The following is a 17133-nucleotide window of genomic DNA, read 5'->3' as shown; positions in this document are numbered from 1 at the left end:
GATTGGAGCTCTATCCACTGTGTCATCTAGCTACCCAAGTAAAATTTTTACTGTTCTTTATATTTACAAGAATTAAGAACCTCAGTCTTCATCCTTCTCACTAGAACTCCCCCTATACACCCACCTGGCGAGCTGCTTACGGGTCATTTCACCTCTTGTTGCCCCCTTCTCACCTCTTGATTACCTCTTAACATCTTGAGTGAAAACAATGTGTTATAATAGTGAGTAGAGAGCCAGCCTTAAAGTTGGGATGAACCTGGGTCAGATCTTTCCTCTCACAATTACTGGCTTCCTGATCCTGGGCAAATCTTTCAAAGCACACAGGTAACTAAGACTAAGTTTCAGAAAAGGTATTAATCTAGCTTGGTAGAAGGAGTTTCCTTACTGGGAAGTCCCTGTACCAATTAAATTTAGGTCTGGTTAAAACACTATCAACAACAAAACTTGAGAAGCATGCCCAATTTCCCTTGTCTTCTCTCTTTAACCTATTACCTTGTCTTACCCAACTTGTCTTGCTAAATATCTTCTTCCCATCCTTTACTCCTTCTCCTTCTCCTTGAAACTTTCTTATTTGTCTCTTTGGTTCCTTTTCCTCCAACCTTCCTCCTTCAAACTCTACCCTAATTCGGATTGATTCCTTCTCCTTTCAAATCTCCTCTGCTCCTTCTCTACTTTCTCCTTCCAAAATCAATCTCTTGTCTTCTTCCTAGTTCCAAAGTCCTCCAAATCACCTCCACAGGTCCTTCTCCATTTTATTCATCTTCAGTCTTTCTATTCCTGCTGAAGCTTCTCCACCCCACCTTCTTTAGAAGTCAGACACTAATAATAATAATAATAGCAACATTTATATCATGCCTACGCTATGCTGGGTATCATGCTTAGTGATTTACAACTATTATCCCTTTTGATCCTCACAACAATCCTGGGAGGGAGGTGTTATTATTATCCCCATTTTACAAATAAAGAAACTGATGCAAGCAGAGGTGAAGTGACTTGCCCAGGGTCACACAGTTAGTAAAGTCTTCCTGACTTTAGGTCTAGTGCCCTATCCATTGCACCACCCAACTGCCCCAAAGATGTGTGCTTTGGAGAGTAAAAAAGAAGTGACACAGGTTAGGGAAAGTGTATGTTACAAGTAGTCATGCTGTAGATATTGGTGGGAGCAGTCTTAGAAACACAGATTCTCAGAATGGAAGGGCCCTCAGGCTGCCTTTTTTAACCTGTGATATTTGTCAAGAATCCCTTCTTCAAAAGGTCCAACATGCAGTCATTCAACCTCCACACCGAAGTTCTCAAGTGAGAAAGAACCCATTATTATTTCCCACTTGTGAATGGGTCTAATTAAGAAGTTTGTTTTTTGTCTGAAGCCTAAATCTGCATATCTCCAATGTCCACCAGGTGATTCTAGTTGTCCCCTTGGGGGCCAAGCAGAATGACTCTAATCTCTTTTCCTCAAGAACCCCTTGGCAACCTCCTGTCACCAAGATCAGGGGCTGCTTCTGCTTCCTCAGAGCCTTTGCTTTCTTAGTTGTGACACTAAAGTCCTCCATCTGATGTTTTAAATGTTTAAAATGAATATTGGTTTGTCTCTAAAAGACAGCTGTCATGTCAGTCCCTACAAAGTTTTCTCTTCTCCTGGTTAAGCATCTCCATTTCATTCAGTGAATTCTTGTATGGGATGATCTTAAGCTCCTCCACTAACCAAGTTTTCCACTTCTAGGTGAATTCCAACTTATCCATACCCTTCCTAAAATGTCACACCTAGAACTAACTGGTATTCCAGATGGAATTTGACCAGAAGGGTGATCATCCTGACCATCATGCCTCTCCTAACATAGCCTCACTTTCCATAGACTCACATTAAACCTCTTGACTACTGTGTCTTACAGGTCGTGTATATTGAGCATGAACTATATTAAAAACTTTCTAGTCTTTTTTTTTCAGACAAATTGCTGCTTAGCCATGCTTTCTCTGCACTTAAAAAGCTGATTTTTTTAACCTAATTGTAAGATTTTTCATTTATCCCTACTAAATTTCATCTTCATTTCCAACCAAAATTCTAACCTGGTAAGTTTGAAAAGGTTTTTCTACATCCTAACTCTGTTCACTAGTGTTAGCTATCCTTCCTGATTTGTTATTGTTTGCAAACTTTACATGCAGGTCATCTATGCCTTTTATCTAAGTTACTGGAAAAAGCGTCAAAATAGCACACAGCTAAACATAGCCCTGAAGCACTGTACTAGTGACCTCCTTCCTACTTGGACTATTGGTTCAAACATTTAACCATTTCTGAATCCACTTAGTGGAAATATTGCATAGTCTGTGTTTGGTGATTATATCACAAATTGATTCCCTTGGGCTAAGTGTGAAACCTGGGGGTTGAACAACCCCTGATTCTGGGATATATGATGGCAGTGCATAGGAGAACTGGGCTCCCCAAATCTAGATATGACTCACTTCTATTTATCTCCATGGAGATGCAGCCTATTATACGGTGTGTGAAACCAGAGAAAATTTAATCCATGCTGCCTGACAGGATTTGACTGGCAAGATGGATTAAACTAAAAATACCCTTATCCAAGGAACATCTTGAAGGTCTGGCCACAAGGTAGTGGTTGGGTTTCTCTCCATTTGATAAAGCTGGGATCATACACCTGCTAACAGAAAAGGAAAGCAGAGAGGAGTCATGGGCTTCCTTGTAGCACACTGGATTCCTTTCAGCCCCTTCTGACCCCAAAGCAGTATCTATCTGCCAGAATGTTAGCAATAGCAAAAAAAAGCAGCAGAGTACATGGGCAATGCTGTGTTGGGCAAGCTAGGGGAGAGGGAAGTCCTTGAGAACAGAATGATTTGGGGAAGGAGGTGGGATATGAATAAACAGGACAGAAAGCAAGAGCTCTAAACAGCATCTCAGAGGAAACAGTCCCAATATCCTCCAGACCATGAATCAATCAGTGCATCTTTCTTAATCCTCTCTTTTTCCCCTCCCCCTTAATGTGTTCATCTCTGCTCAGTGCTATCCTATGGGATGTCTCAAAGACATGAGTAGACCTGATCACTGTTCTCAAACAGCAGTTCAGTTCATAGCTCCTCATTCATTAGCTTCTCTTCCCACCCAGACCATAAATCTACACATAGCTGACTCCCCAGAAGCCTTCACTTGCTGCATCCCGATGCCCACATGGAGAGCTATCATTCTGATTTGAGGACAGTGAGGTCTGGTGGGTTTGCAGGGGGGTTTATAGCATCTAGCAATGCAGAGCTACATTACCTTGGGGCCAATATCAGCAGCTGCAGAAGGAGTGTTGCACAGGAGACAGACTTGACTGGGGAAAGAACAGAAAGTGCCTAGAGGGATTGAATAGTTTGGGGAGATTTTATTTTCTTTTGATGCCTTCTAAAAAGCTAAGGGGAGGGGGATGACAAGGAGATGTGGAGAAAGGGAAGGACATCAAAATGATAAAGTCACTGAAACTGCGTTAGATAGAAGGAGAGCCCAACAGCTGTTCTTGCCCAGAGAACAGCAGGAGCCCAGGGAGTCATAACTGACGAACTCCAGCGGAGATGACTGCCTCCCTACCTCAGATGCAGAAGGCAGAGAAATGCATCCTCCCCCAAAGCCCTGCCCACCGGTGGTAAAAGAGCAGACCAGGAGGAGAATGCCTTTCACACCAACATGTCCCCTTTCAGAGCCTCTCACTGACTCCACAAGTGTGACACCGGCCTCCTGGCTGTTCCGCAGACAAAACACTATCTCTCGGCTCTGGGCATTTTCTCGGGCTATTCCATGTACCTCAAATGCTCTCCTTCCTCATCTCTGACTAGTGACCTCCCTGGCTTCCATTAAGTCCCACCAAAATCCCTTTTTTCCCAACCCTTCTTAATTCCAGTGCCTTCTCTCTGTTAAGCATTTCCGCTTGATCTTATAGAGAGCTTGTTTGTGCCTATTTGTTTGCTTGTCTTCCCCATTAGATTGTGAGCTCCTTGGGGGCAGGGACTGTTGTTTGCTTCTTTTAGAATCCCCAGTGTCTGGCAGACAGAAAGTGCTTAATAAATATTTATCGATTGACTGACAAACTGGAACCTGCCTGCTGCCCAAAGTCTCCCAGCCTGACCTGCCTTTCACAGGCTAGTTCCATCTAGCCTTGCCCCTGTACTCAGCTGCATTTTTTCAAGTTAACATTCTGGCAGATAGAAACTACTTTAAGGTAATAAAAGGTTGGGGGCAGTGTTTCATGCATTGGACATTCTGTTCCCTAACCTCCAAACTTGCTCCTAATATAGAGGCAAAAGACCTTTAATAAAGGTAATAATAAAAATTAAGTAATAATTATTAAAAGTAATTAAAATTTAGGTCCAGAATCAGACTGACTTCACCATTCTAGGCCTCATCTACAAAATGAACATGTTGGACCAGATGACTTCCAAATTCTCTTGTAGATTGAGACCCATGATCCTGTATTAACAGGTTAAATTTAGATAGTTCTTTAAGATTTGCAAGGCACCTTACATGTGAATTAGTTTATCAGAATCTTACCATGATGATGGAAATGGAATGACTATAGACAATGGCCTTTGGTGTCTCATCCCAATGATTGAATCTCTAATGGTAGAATTCCAAGTACCATGACAGGTTAGGGAGAAAGCAATAACTTGGTGGATGGACTTGCCTGTCATTCCCAACATCTCACCTTTAGGCAGTAGCCTGCTTTGCCTATGAATATGTCTTTTCCCTTCTCCCTATCCCCAGTCCCATTTCCAAGTGATGTCTCCATTTCCTGTATATCTGATCACAAGAAATTCTCCTTTGTGATTGACCCATTGGAAAGAGGTCCACCACACCTCTGTCCTCTCTAGAAGGCTGATGAGACCAGGGCTCAGTAGCAGATGGTGGGAGGGAACGAGTCATGAACATAGGACTGCAGGCATTCCTGCTTAATGTCCCACGTGTCAGGGCAGTGACCCAAGGGCACTGGACAAGGAGTCAGGATACAATTGGGTTACTTCTGGCACCACTACTGTGTACCCCTGGACAAGTCATTTAAACCTCTTTGAACTTCAGATACTTAATTTTTAAAATGGGGGAATAATACCTATCATAGAGGCTTTTGTGAGGCTCAAATGAGAAGTTTCCTATAAAGTACCTTGCAAATCTTAAAGTGCTAGATAAATTCATTTTATTAACATATGATCATAGATTTAAAACTGCAAAGGAACTTGGAAACCACCTTGTCCAACCTCCTCCTTTTACAAATGAGGAAACTGAGGTCCAGAGAAATTAAGTCACTCCAACTGTAGAACTCTGATTTTCTATCTGGGCAAGCATGAAGTCAGAGAACTATAGGGAATCTCAGGTCCCAGAGACTAAATTGGGTAATGATAATAATAATGAGGATGAGATGAAGAAGAAGAAGAAGAAGAAGAAGAAGAAGAAGAAGAAGAAGAAGAAGAAGAAGAAGAAGAAGAAGAAGAAGAAGAAGAAGAAGAAGAAATAACTGACATTCATACAGCATTTGGATACTTGCAAAGAATTTTTCTGTAAATTATCCTATTTGACCCTCACCATGACCCTATTGTGGGCATTATCTCTATTTTACAGGTGAGGCAACTATACCTCAGAGTGGTTAAGTGACTTGCCCATGGTCACAGAGCTAGGAAATCTTAGAGTCAGGTTGTGAATCCAGGCCTTCCCAATGCTAAGCTCAGCATTCCATTCACTATACCACAAAGCTTCTGTCAAAGAGAATACCCACCTAATTCACATCAGTGCTGCCCTGGGAGCCCATATACTAAATAGATCTGGTGGTGGGTAACCAAGGAACCATTTGCAGGTAAAGCTCACTCCATTACCCAAGGCAAGCAGGAGCATGCTTAACTCCTGCTTAGGAAGCAAACTCCCCGGGTCCTCCACTAACTAGCTGTGCATCCTCTGGCAACCACTTCCTCCTCTCTAGGTCACAGTTTCTACCTCTGGAAAATGAGAGGGTTGGGTTCAGTGATTTCTAAAGGCCCTTCCAATTCTGACATCCTATGGGTCTATGGTTCCTGCCAAAGATACACTCTGGGCCAATCAACGTTTATTGCAGCCGCCTCTCTTGCACCTTTCAGAGATTTCTTTTTTTTTCCCAACCTCCAATCCAACTTCTTTTTAATAAAGGAACATTTCATTAGGCTTCTGTGCCATCATTGCCTTATTAAGCTGGGTAGCCCCAGCAGGTTAAAGAAGCACAGTTAAGAGGGAAGGGGAGAAAACAAGAGAAGTTTCTTCTGTCGAGGGCCAGGGAGGCCTGGCCCAGTCTGCACAACATATTCAAGCCACGATTGTTACTAAATTAGGGAGGGACCCAGTTCCCTGCCGGCCTGTCGACATGTTTGCCTGGGCTTAATGACTGTTGGGGGCAGTTTCACTGAAAAATTTAGGATGAGGGAATTGATTTTCCAACAAAACAACCATAAAAACAAACTAGAAGATGCATTTCTTTCTTTATGGGAGATAATCAAAAACACAATGCAAGTTTAAAGTGGGAATGAGTCTTTCCTACACACGATACTTCCCCCCAAACACTTGGCTGTGTTAAACAACTCAACTCCTGAGAAAAGCAATTGCAGAGAGAAATTAAGATGAAATGGAAGTGGTGTGTACGTGCGCGCGCGCATCCACAGAGCTGGGCTTGTGTGTGCAGATGGATGTTCGGGGTATGTGGACATGTGTCTGTATGTGCCTTGTGTGTGTTTGAGTATGCAAAGCACATGTGTAGAAGAATGTGTGTGCATGTACACGTATGTACAAGTGCTCACTGTGTGCAAATATACTTGAGTGTATGCATGTGTGTATGCATTTTTGAATGTGTGCCTTTTGTGCTTGTGTGTGTTTGACTGTACATATGCACATATGTGTGCAAATGAATACATACTGTATACAAATGTGCGTGCATGGTTGAGTGTGTGTATACACACATGTGTGCACATGCATGCTCACTGAGTACAAATGTGTGCATGTGTGTTTCAGTATGCATATGCACAGGGATATGTGCGTGTACATCTGTGCCTACTGAAAGTGAATGTATGTGCCTGTGTGTGTATGTGTGGAACACAGAATCACTAAGGTTTTGCAAGACTGCAAAGCCACCAAAAAGGTCACAGATAAGGAAAGGGGACAGGTATTTCCCAACAGAGCTCCCCTTTCTCTAATCTCTTGCATCACTTAGAATTTGAGACATGAGATTCAAGGTTTGTTCAGTAATAACTTACCTAGTTCTCAAATGTTTCTGTGTGTCTTCTCACCTAAGAAGTTACCCAAGAACAGGTACTGTGCTTTCTCTTCCTATCTCCCACTGAAAAGCCAGACATGGGAATAGACATTTAGCATGATGCTCTCGGCAAAGACTTGTCAGCTGAGAAGCAGTGTTGTACCTGATAGAAAGATCACTGGCTCTGGAGTCAGGGACTTTTAATTCAAATCCTGGTTTTCTGCTTACAGCTCCTATACCTTTGGGCCTCAGTTTCCTCATCCCTAGAATGAGAGGTCTGGACCACTAAGGTTCCTTCTGACACTGAACTTATGACTCTATGATCTTACAATCTCTGTCCCTGTGATAATGCCCTCATCATCATCATAGTCTTCAGCAGCCCCCAATCACAGAAGTTTAATAGTAGTCTGAAGGATAGAAGTATGGCCTCTCGATGTATCAGGCTCTCCCTGACCAGCACACTGGGGTGATGGACTCACTGTATACTTCACAGAGACACTAGTAGCAGCACACATAGACCTTGAGGGAAGCAGATCCTTGAAGAAAGTCATTTCCATTCAGAAGTGAGAGGAAGAAAGGAGGGTACTACCCATTCCTTAAAGTCCAGCTTAAAACAAAAAGACCTCCCCAAATAGTTCAGCCCAGTCTCGCTGATAGACTCCTTTATCAAAATTCTAATAGCACCACCATTGTGAATCAACATTTGTTTGAGAGTTTGGGAACTCTCCTAGGGTAGAGACTGTGTTTCCTCTCAACTCTTAGCACAAGTATATCACGCACATGGTAAACCCTTAATAAAGATACATTTAATTAATTGGAATAGCATGGGATAAGAGGAAAAAAAGTACAGTAGAGAAACAAGAGTGGAGGAGAGGAGATGGGAAAGGAGGGGAAAGAAAAGGAGAAGAGCAGATAGGATGGAATGAGATGTGGCTAGAATGGTTTGAATGAGACTGAACTAGATTGGACTGAATCGGACTATACTGAAAGGGACTTAATTGATTGGTGTGGGCCTAGAGCGTCCCTTCCAATGCATGTGATGACTCTTTCCAGACATATGTGTGAGTGGATATATACATATATGTATGTATATATTCCTACGATTCTTTTCAAGCTTGAGAACTCCCACATATGGAATATTTGTGTGGAAGAGCTAAATTACTCTCAGTATTTAATTCAGCAGTTAACTGGGAACAGAAGTGATTCTAGCACTGTCCTCCAGGAGCATCCTCCAGGATACAAGAATAAAATAAGGGTCCTTTTCATTTCAGAAGAGGAGACCTACAGACAAAAAAAAGATCAGGTAGAGTCTGGGGCTCTGACTAATGGAGTTGTCCTCCCTCTGGAGAAATCTTGCCTGCTGGAGCTTTGCCCTTTTTATCAACCCTGAGTTCACTTTGAGTAAAAAAGAAGAAAAAATTTGGCTTCAGCTCCAAGCCCAACTATATTCGGCAGCTGGCAACTCAAAGTGAGGTGACTCATGCAGTCTTGGGATACAAGGAAGCAGAGGGAATAAGGGGGAAAGGAAATCACAGAAGGATGGAGCAGTTCCACATACAAGGTAGAAGTGGAAACAGCAAGGGAAGCCACTATTCACTCATCAGTGGCCACCAGCCCTGTGTCAAAGGATGACCAGACTCAGCTTCATACCTTTTGATATTTTGGTAATGTTCCCAGGATAAGCTTGGCTGGCTTCCTCACCTGTAGTTAGTAGTAACCCGGGTAATCCAGCTCTCCCAGGTAGACCACATTTCAAGACTGAATCCCCTACACACACACACATGCACACACATACAGACACCCCCCCCCAAGTTCTCTATCTTTTCCAGAATCAGTGGCTTTTTAGCTCCTAGTCCTGCCTCTCTTTATGGGGCAGTGCCAACTTGTCAGCGGATATACATGTTTGTGGCTTTACACAGTCAAAATTAGCTCTGAGCTCCCACCCACTGGTGAAACCCTACTTCCTGTTTTGAGCTTACTATATTTCAATGAGGGCTGGGCACATAGAATTTGACTTTCCATAGAATCAAACACACATGGTTGTATGGTGTATGCAACATTTTTTACCCTTAGTGTAGAATCAATAAACAAATAACTAGTGCCATTTAAATTAAAGCTAAATAAATAGTATTAACTAACAAACACAATTAAAATCTACCAATCAGCTGCAATCCTGCCACTCTCTAAAATACCACAAGTCCCTGAGACAGTATCAATTTGGACCCAAGAGTTCCAGAAAACATAGTTTGAGTTCATTTGGTTACCCACAATCACTCCCCTTCAGCTGGGCAATAGAGAACCTACCTGATGCTTGATTCATTAGACAAAGAAGGAACCACTGAGTTTACTGAAAGGGGATGATGATGATAACATGGTAAGATCTGTCTGTTAGGAAAATAAATTTGGCACCTCTGTGGGAGATAAATTGGAGTGGGGAAAGACTTGAGGAAAAGAGAGCAATTGGGAAGCTATTGCAGTAGTCCAGTTGGAAGGTGATGAGAGGATGAACTAATATAGTGGCCATGTGAGCCCCAAGATTACGATGGGAGGGAGAGATCCTGTGAAGTAGACTCAACAAGATAGTAACTAATTGGACATGGCGGGGGGGGGGGGGAAGGGGAGGTGAGGGATCAGGATGATCAGAAGATTAGGATGACTCTGAGGTTTCAAACTTTATCCCTTTTCTCTAACCTCTCTACACTCTCTCCTTTGGCCAACTCATTCATGCCCATGGCTTCAACTACCATCTCTAATGATTATACCAATCTGTATTTTCTGACCTGAACTAATGAATTTAATGAGATAAAATTGAACAGAGATCAATATAAAGCCTTAGACTTGGATTAAAAAACTAACTTCAGAAGCACAAGATGAGGGAGGAATGGTTCTATTGCAATTTCTTTGGAAAAGATCTGGACATGTTAGTTGACTGTAAGATCCGATTGAGTGAGTATTGTATGGTAGGCTAATAAAGCAAATGAAATCTTTGTTTGCATTAAGAAAGAGATAGCTTCTGTAAATAAGGAAGCAATCATCCCACTATACTCTGCCCTGATAAGACCACATCTTTGTGTAATATTGTGTTCAATTCTGGACACCCTATCAAGAAATTGGGCAGTGTCCAGGAAGAGGGCAACCAAGATGGTGAAAGTCCTTAAGTTCATTCCATATGAAAATTGGTTGAAGAAATTTGAAGTGCCTGGAGAAGATAAGACTCAGGAGGCATGTGACAACAATCTTCAAGTGTTTGAAAGGCCAACACAGGTAAATTAAATTAGATTTGTTTTATCTGTAAAACTGGGAGCGGTGGATGGACTGTTACAAAAAAGATTTAGGTTTGATGTTCCATAAAATTCCTTAACAACTGCAGCTGTCCAAAAAGAGAATGAACTGCCTCAACAGGCAATGGATTCCTATCCTTTGGAAGGTTTTTAATCAGAATCTGGATGACCAAATGCCATATACATTATAATAGGGATTATTGGGAGGGTGGGTGTAGGTTAGATTAAATAGCCACTGAGATCCCTTCCACCTATAAACTTCAGTCTTCCTGTGACCTCTCCTCTGAGTGCTAGACCCTCATCTCAAGCTACCTCCAGGATAGCCTTACCTGAATTTCCCAGTAAGTCAGACACAGTAGATCCAAAACAAGGTTTCCTGTCTTTCCCTCTATACCTCCCAACTTTTTTTCTGCCAATGGTACCATCCATCCCGGGTTATCTTTACACTGCTCTTTCCCTGGCCTCTCATATTTAAGTCCATATTAAGTCCTCTTGGTTCAAGTTCTACAACATTTCTCCCTGATAACATCAGAACCAGTGCTACTTACTAGATGGAACTCTGTTACTCAAGTCATAAAAAACTGGGAGAGAGTTCCATTTTTGACACTTATTAGCTACGTATCCCTGGGCAAGTCACCTCTGAGGGCCTAGTCTTTTTTTTTTTTGAGGGCCTAATCTTTAAAGTGGGGGTAATAAATCCAAGAGCACCTACCCTCTGCCACGTAAAATAATGCACCTTAAGCATTTTGCAAACTTTAAAGCACTATATATGCCAGTCATCTCCCCCATCCATCGCCACCACTATGATAAGCACTCCTTCCCACCTGTCCAGGCAAAGGTCTCTTGACATATCTTTCTGCTTTCCCTCTTTCCCACCTCCAATCCATTTCTCTGCCAGAATAATCCTTCTCCCCCATCAATCTGCTCGTGCCCCTCCCCTGTTCAAAAGTCATCCATGACTCCCTGCGGCCTACTCTGGAGGACAGTAGTCTCTATTGATTCTATAGCCATCAGAGTGGCAGACTGTGTGCTTCACATCTTCAGTTTCCATTTCCTTGCCAGAGAGTTCCTACCCAGGACTACCAAGAGGAGAGAATAACCTTGTAGGGAAATGCTTATACTCGTTTTATAAGCTAGAAAATTCCAGCCCTCTCTCTAGGGTCTAAATGTCTCTTTAAAGCAACAGATAAACTCAATGCTCCAAAGTGATTCTGAGCACCTTCCATTTAGCACAGCCCACTACAAACCTCAAATTCAGGAAAATCAGGGCCCAGGATGATATTGTGACCAATGTCATTAATTTCCAATCCTGTTTATCTTCGCAATAAACCTGGCCTAAAATTACAACCATGGTTGCTTTATGCATTCATTTATTGCCTCTCTCACATGTTTGAGACCTTGGGCAAATCATTTAATCTCCCTGGGCCTCAGTTTCCTCATCTGTAAAACTGGACTAAATGAACTCTGAGATCTAAAATAGCATGATTTGATGTATGGAAAAATGAATGAATAAATGAAAAAGCATGTATTAAATAATCTATGTGCCAAGCACTGTACTAAGAGCTAGGAATACAAGTATGAAGTCAAAAACATTTTGGTGCCATGTACATCTTAATGAAGAAGAGAATATACATGGGGGAGTGGTAGCCAGGAAGGGGCACGTAGTCTGGAAAGGCACAAGGCTGGTGAGTGAATTCAAGGGAGAGTAGACACATGCCATTCAGGAACAGTGTCAGATTCGATTTGTCCTCGTTCATGGTTCCAGAGCTGGAAGGATGAGAAAAAACAATATGGATGCTCAAAGCTGATGAGTTGGTGAGAAGGCTGAGGAGGAAATAGCTACAGAGGAATGAGTGAAGTGAAACATAGCCGAACCTTTCCTGCAACAGTTTTTTTCAGGAGAAGCCATTATCTATCAAGAAATCAAGGCCCCAGAATAGAACTTCCTCCAGAATATTGTCTCTAGAATGGGCAGTGAAGGAGTAGCTAGTTGGTATAGTGAATGGAGAGCCCAGCCTGGAGTCAGGAAAACTCATCTTCCCGGGTTCAAATCTAGCCTCAGACACTTCCAAGCTATGTGACCCTGGGCAAGTCACTTAACCTTGTTTGCCTCAGTTTCCTCATCTGTAAAATGAGCTGGAGAAGGACATGGCAAACCATTCTGAGATCTTTGTCAAGAAAACCCTGAATGAGGTCATGAAAAGTTGGTCATACACAACAGCAGCATGGGGTGCAAAACAGTTGCCTAAGTAGCTGAGGAATAAAGGCTAAACTCCTTTGCCTGGTACTCAGAGTCCTCCATAATCTCACATCACTCCCACTTTCCCAACCTTAGCTGGAAACTAACCTTCTATGTATTCAACACTTCATAGTAGTATATTCCCAGTCTCCTGAATACCCCTGTACCTTCACACTTTCTATTCCCTATGCCAAGAATTTCCTTTCTCCCCTTTTTCACCTGTTTAATTCCTACCCATACCTTAGGCACCATTTCAAATGCCACCTCCTCCAGGAACTTTCCCAGTACTTCCTGGTCTGAGACAACATTTGTACTCAGAACTCACATAACACTTTGTTTCATCAATTTCTAATGTAGGATTTGGCATTGATTGACTTAATGACCCCACTCTATTTAATGTATCCAACAAAATGCTCTACACTCTGATACCTTTATCAGGTGAGAACACTTTTACTGAACTAAGCATTCAATGATCAAAGGCATTAAACGGGGAACTGGAAAAAAAATTGTCATTTGGGAGGAATGAAAGCCATTGGATGAAATGAGATAATGCAATACCAGTAGTGTGGCAGGTTTCATTAAATAATCAGTCTTACCCTTTGGGACCTGAATAAAAAAAGCAAACTAGTTCAGAATTAAGCATCCTAGTGAGAGGTCAGTCTAGTGGTAGAAATCGTTATAGTCAAGCCCCTGAGAAGGAATCCTTTGGAAGGGGAAAGAGAGAGACCCTCTGTGTCCTCCTCTCCACACAGAAGATAATCTTATTTCCAGCTAAGGTTGGGAAAATGGGAGTGATGTACGATTATGGAGGACTCTAAGTGCCAGGCAAAGGAGTTTAACCTTTACTCCAGGGAAAGGCTGGAAGAGTTCGGACTTCCTGTGGACATACTAAAAGTGTCCCCAGAAAATCAGTAGCTGAGGGCAGCATCTGAAGTAGGGGTCAAAGACCAATTAGATACACTGAGAAGAGGCAGATTTAAGAGCTCAGCATAATGTCACACTATCCTTAAGGGTAACTTTATGAAGTCCCTACAAATGGGAGATGAGGTGTTTCAGCAAATAGAAGCTATGAATTGCCACTTTGCATTTTGTAATCTTTCAACTTGAGCCTATTTTTCCCTGGATTCTATATAGACTAGAAGAAATCTGTGCCCCCAGTTTGGAAACATGTTTTATACTAGCTGTTCTTACTAAACTACCTTAGTGGGGTTGTAGTAAAAACTATACCATAAGTTTCTAAAAGTTAATTAAATCTGCCTGGCTAATTGATATAAAGTGATAACAGGGGAAGTATACCGGTAGGGGTTCATGAATAACGGTATTGGAGAAACCTCTCCCACTCCCTCAGGGTTCCCCCTAGAACCTTGGGAGGAACAGAAGCAATAATCAAAAGCCCCTTGGTGACCCAATATGCCACTGCAATTTGGGGTTTGAAGAATGAATCCCACAGTCCATGTTATATTAACATACATGTTATATAACATTTTTTGTATTGTAGTTTTCTTTGTGTCTTATTTCCCCCACTGAAATTTATGTTCAATAAAGGCAGAGGGAGTATTTTATCTAAAGCTTGTGTCTTGTCCAGAACTTGTCATATTGCTTTATAAATATTTTTGTGCTTAAGAAATGACTGTTAACTGATACAATGGACCTGCTTTTTCATCCATGTAAGGTATTCCCTCTAACAATGGAGATCAATACCTGCCTTCTCATTTCATGCTACTCTTGTTCAAGTCTTCCCAAAAATTGCACAGAGAACATGCACCCAGTATGCTGGTAACCTTCTTCTATTTCTCCTGACATTGAGTGAACCAATGCAATACAAATGCTCTTCATTGCTTGTTCTTCATTGTCATCACCTTCACGGGTCATACAGATGTGTATATACATACATACATATACATATCTCGTCTGACAATCTCTGTGCCACTTCTCTTGTACAATTCTTGGTTAGTACCATGTTACACTCTATCCACCATTCCTCTCTTCATTTTCCTTTTCTCATTGAATTCAATTCTTTCCTTGGAGTACAATTCTTCAGGGACTATGACATAGCTATACAGAATCTCCAAGAACACATTAGCATTAAGATATTTCTTTTTCAGGGAAAAATTGGAATCATTGAAAACACTCCTCAATGTTCCAAAGACAATCCAACCAGTTCGCTTCCTCCTGTTCAATTGTGAGAAATCATCGCCTGCAGGGTCTGTCTGAAATATATTCCCTGATGAAACAGCTCTGTCCAACAATGTCTTTAAGTCTAGGCAATAGGCATTCATCATCCATTTGCTTTTTGCAGTGTGGATGGTTAAGCCAAAACCTTTCGGATGATTATGAATCTCATTTCAAAGTCTCTGCAATATCCTAAGCATCATCACAATGTCATCCACCAATAGAAGGATAAAGAGGACTTCATTATCTATGGGGCATCCCAATTTCATTTGGACTCTGTCCCAGATAGCCTTCATGAAAGTTATAAACACTTTTAGCAAGTATATTTTTGTTCCTTAATTGATTTTGAAACAGGTAGGTGGATAGAATGATGGACATGTAGTCAAGAAGATCTGAGTTCAAATCCTGATCAGAGATTTACTAACCATAACCCTGGGCAAATCACTTAAACTTTCTCCCCATCTGTAGTTTCCCTGTCTGTGAAAGGGAGTAATACTATAGCACTTTCCTCAGAGGAAATCTGATTGTCAAATGAAATAGCATACGTAAAGTACTGTGCAACTGTAAGGCACCATGCAAATGCTAGCTCTTGCATTAATAATCAGTGGGTCAGTGAACAAAATTATTACTGTAATTACATCTTTTGAGGAATATTTTATGATGTGGGCATATTTGTGGGAGACCTTGTTAGAGGAGAGCCTGCTTCTGAGTTATATTTTGCTCTACAACTTAAATGTTTTTTTTTAATAGTCAATAAACAATAAGTACAGTATCACAGCACCTTAAGTCAGCTGTGTTTCATTAGAGATGTAGTGTGTGCTCTAATCTAGAGTGTAATTTTCAAAGGTCGACCTGTTCTCTTTTAGATCTTCATCAAGGATACTCTTGATGTACATGTAAATTACTCTCATGGTAATTTTGTAGAGATTGGAAAGTAGGCAGATAGGTCAGTAGTTATTAATTCATCTTTTCAGTAAGGGTTTTTGTTTGTTTTGTCACAATAAGGTCTAAGCTCCCCCCCAAAAAAAAGTTTGGTATCCTCTCTTCTTTGGGATACCTTGCATATTAATCTCTCAGTCCTCTCAGAGTTGTGTCTTCTCTACCACAGACCTCTTCTGTGTATACTTCATGCATTCCAGGTGTTCTTCTCAATTGCTTTCTTTCTTTATTGATATTTCTACTTTCTCTTGTAGCCCATGATTGTGATGTCAGAATGGAGATAGGGAAGTCCCACTGTAACTAATAAAGAAATCAGTCGTGAAAATTTTTACAGATTTTCTCCGTTCTTCACCTGTTTGCCTTCCCTCCTCACAGTTTCATCCTGTAATACTCTAAGGATGATTTTGCTTCATTGGATCTCTGGTGAAGCTTTCTGCAAACTTGATTTTCTCTCCCTAGTACCCGTTGTTTATCTTACTGTTCATAATTTTCCACAATCCTCCTCCGTCACACACTCTTGGGACAAAATTGGGACAAATGTCCCATGAAATGATGCTTCTTTTTTTCCTCTGGGAGGCAACCAAGCCCTTCATTCATCTGTCTAAGGAAAACCCATGAGCAATTTGGCCATTCAGCTGCAAGTTGCTTTTCTCTTCTGATTTCATTTATAATGAGAATGCCAAGATGGATGTGGTTCAGTTTCTCCAGTAGGATGCCCATTCAATGGTTACCGGCCATGACTCTTACCTTGAAAGCACCAACAGCTACTTAAATGTTTGTAGACAGTCTAAAAAGTACGTGACTCTTAGCATCCTTTCACTCACTCTGTTCTCTCACTGTGCCACTACCAATGCAGATGTAGGAGCAGGCTGAGCAGGACTGAGCACCATTCTGTATTTTTCTTTGGTTTGTGTGTTGCCATAGCCAATGAATTCATCACGTAATAGTGATAACTAGACTATTCGGATATGCTTCAGTGTTTCAGTGGCAAAAGCTTCAAGAACCTAGGGTCACATCCATAACACTATGAGGCATTAGAGTAAAACTTGGTGGAGGTTGTTGGCTGAATGAATGAATGAATGAATGGAGATGGGATGCTCTATACTTACCTACTTCCTATATATTTGCTGAAACTGATGCTTTCATTTAAAATGACCTACCTCTACTACTCACTTATTAAATCCCTACCTATTTCTTGAAATGTCATTTCTTTCACAATACTTTCCTTGATCTCTTAAGTCAATAGTCTATA

Source organism: Phascolarctos cinereus, unplaced genomic scaffold, assembly GCF_003287225.1.
Source record: "Phascolarctos cinereus isolate Bilbo 61053 unplaced genomic scaffold, phaCin_HiC Scaffold_3;HRSCAF=262, whole genome shotgun sequence".
Taxonomy (NCBI): Eukaryota; Metazoa; Chordata; class Mammalia; order Diprotodontia; family Phascolarctidae; genus Phascolarctos; species Phascolarctos cinereus.
The sequence above is the reverse complement of the archived record's forward strand: the minus strand, read 5'-3'. Positions refer to the sequence as shown.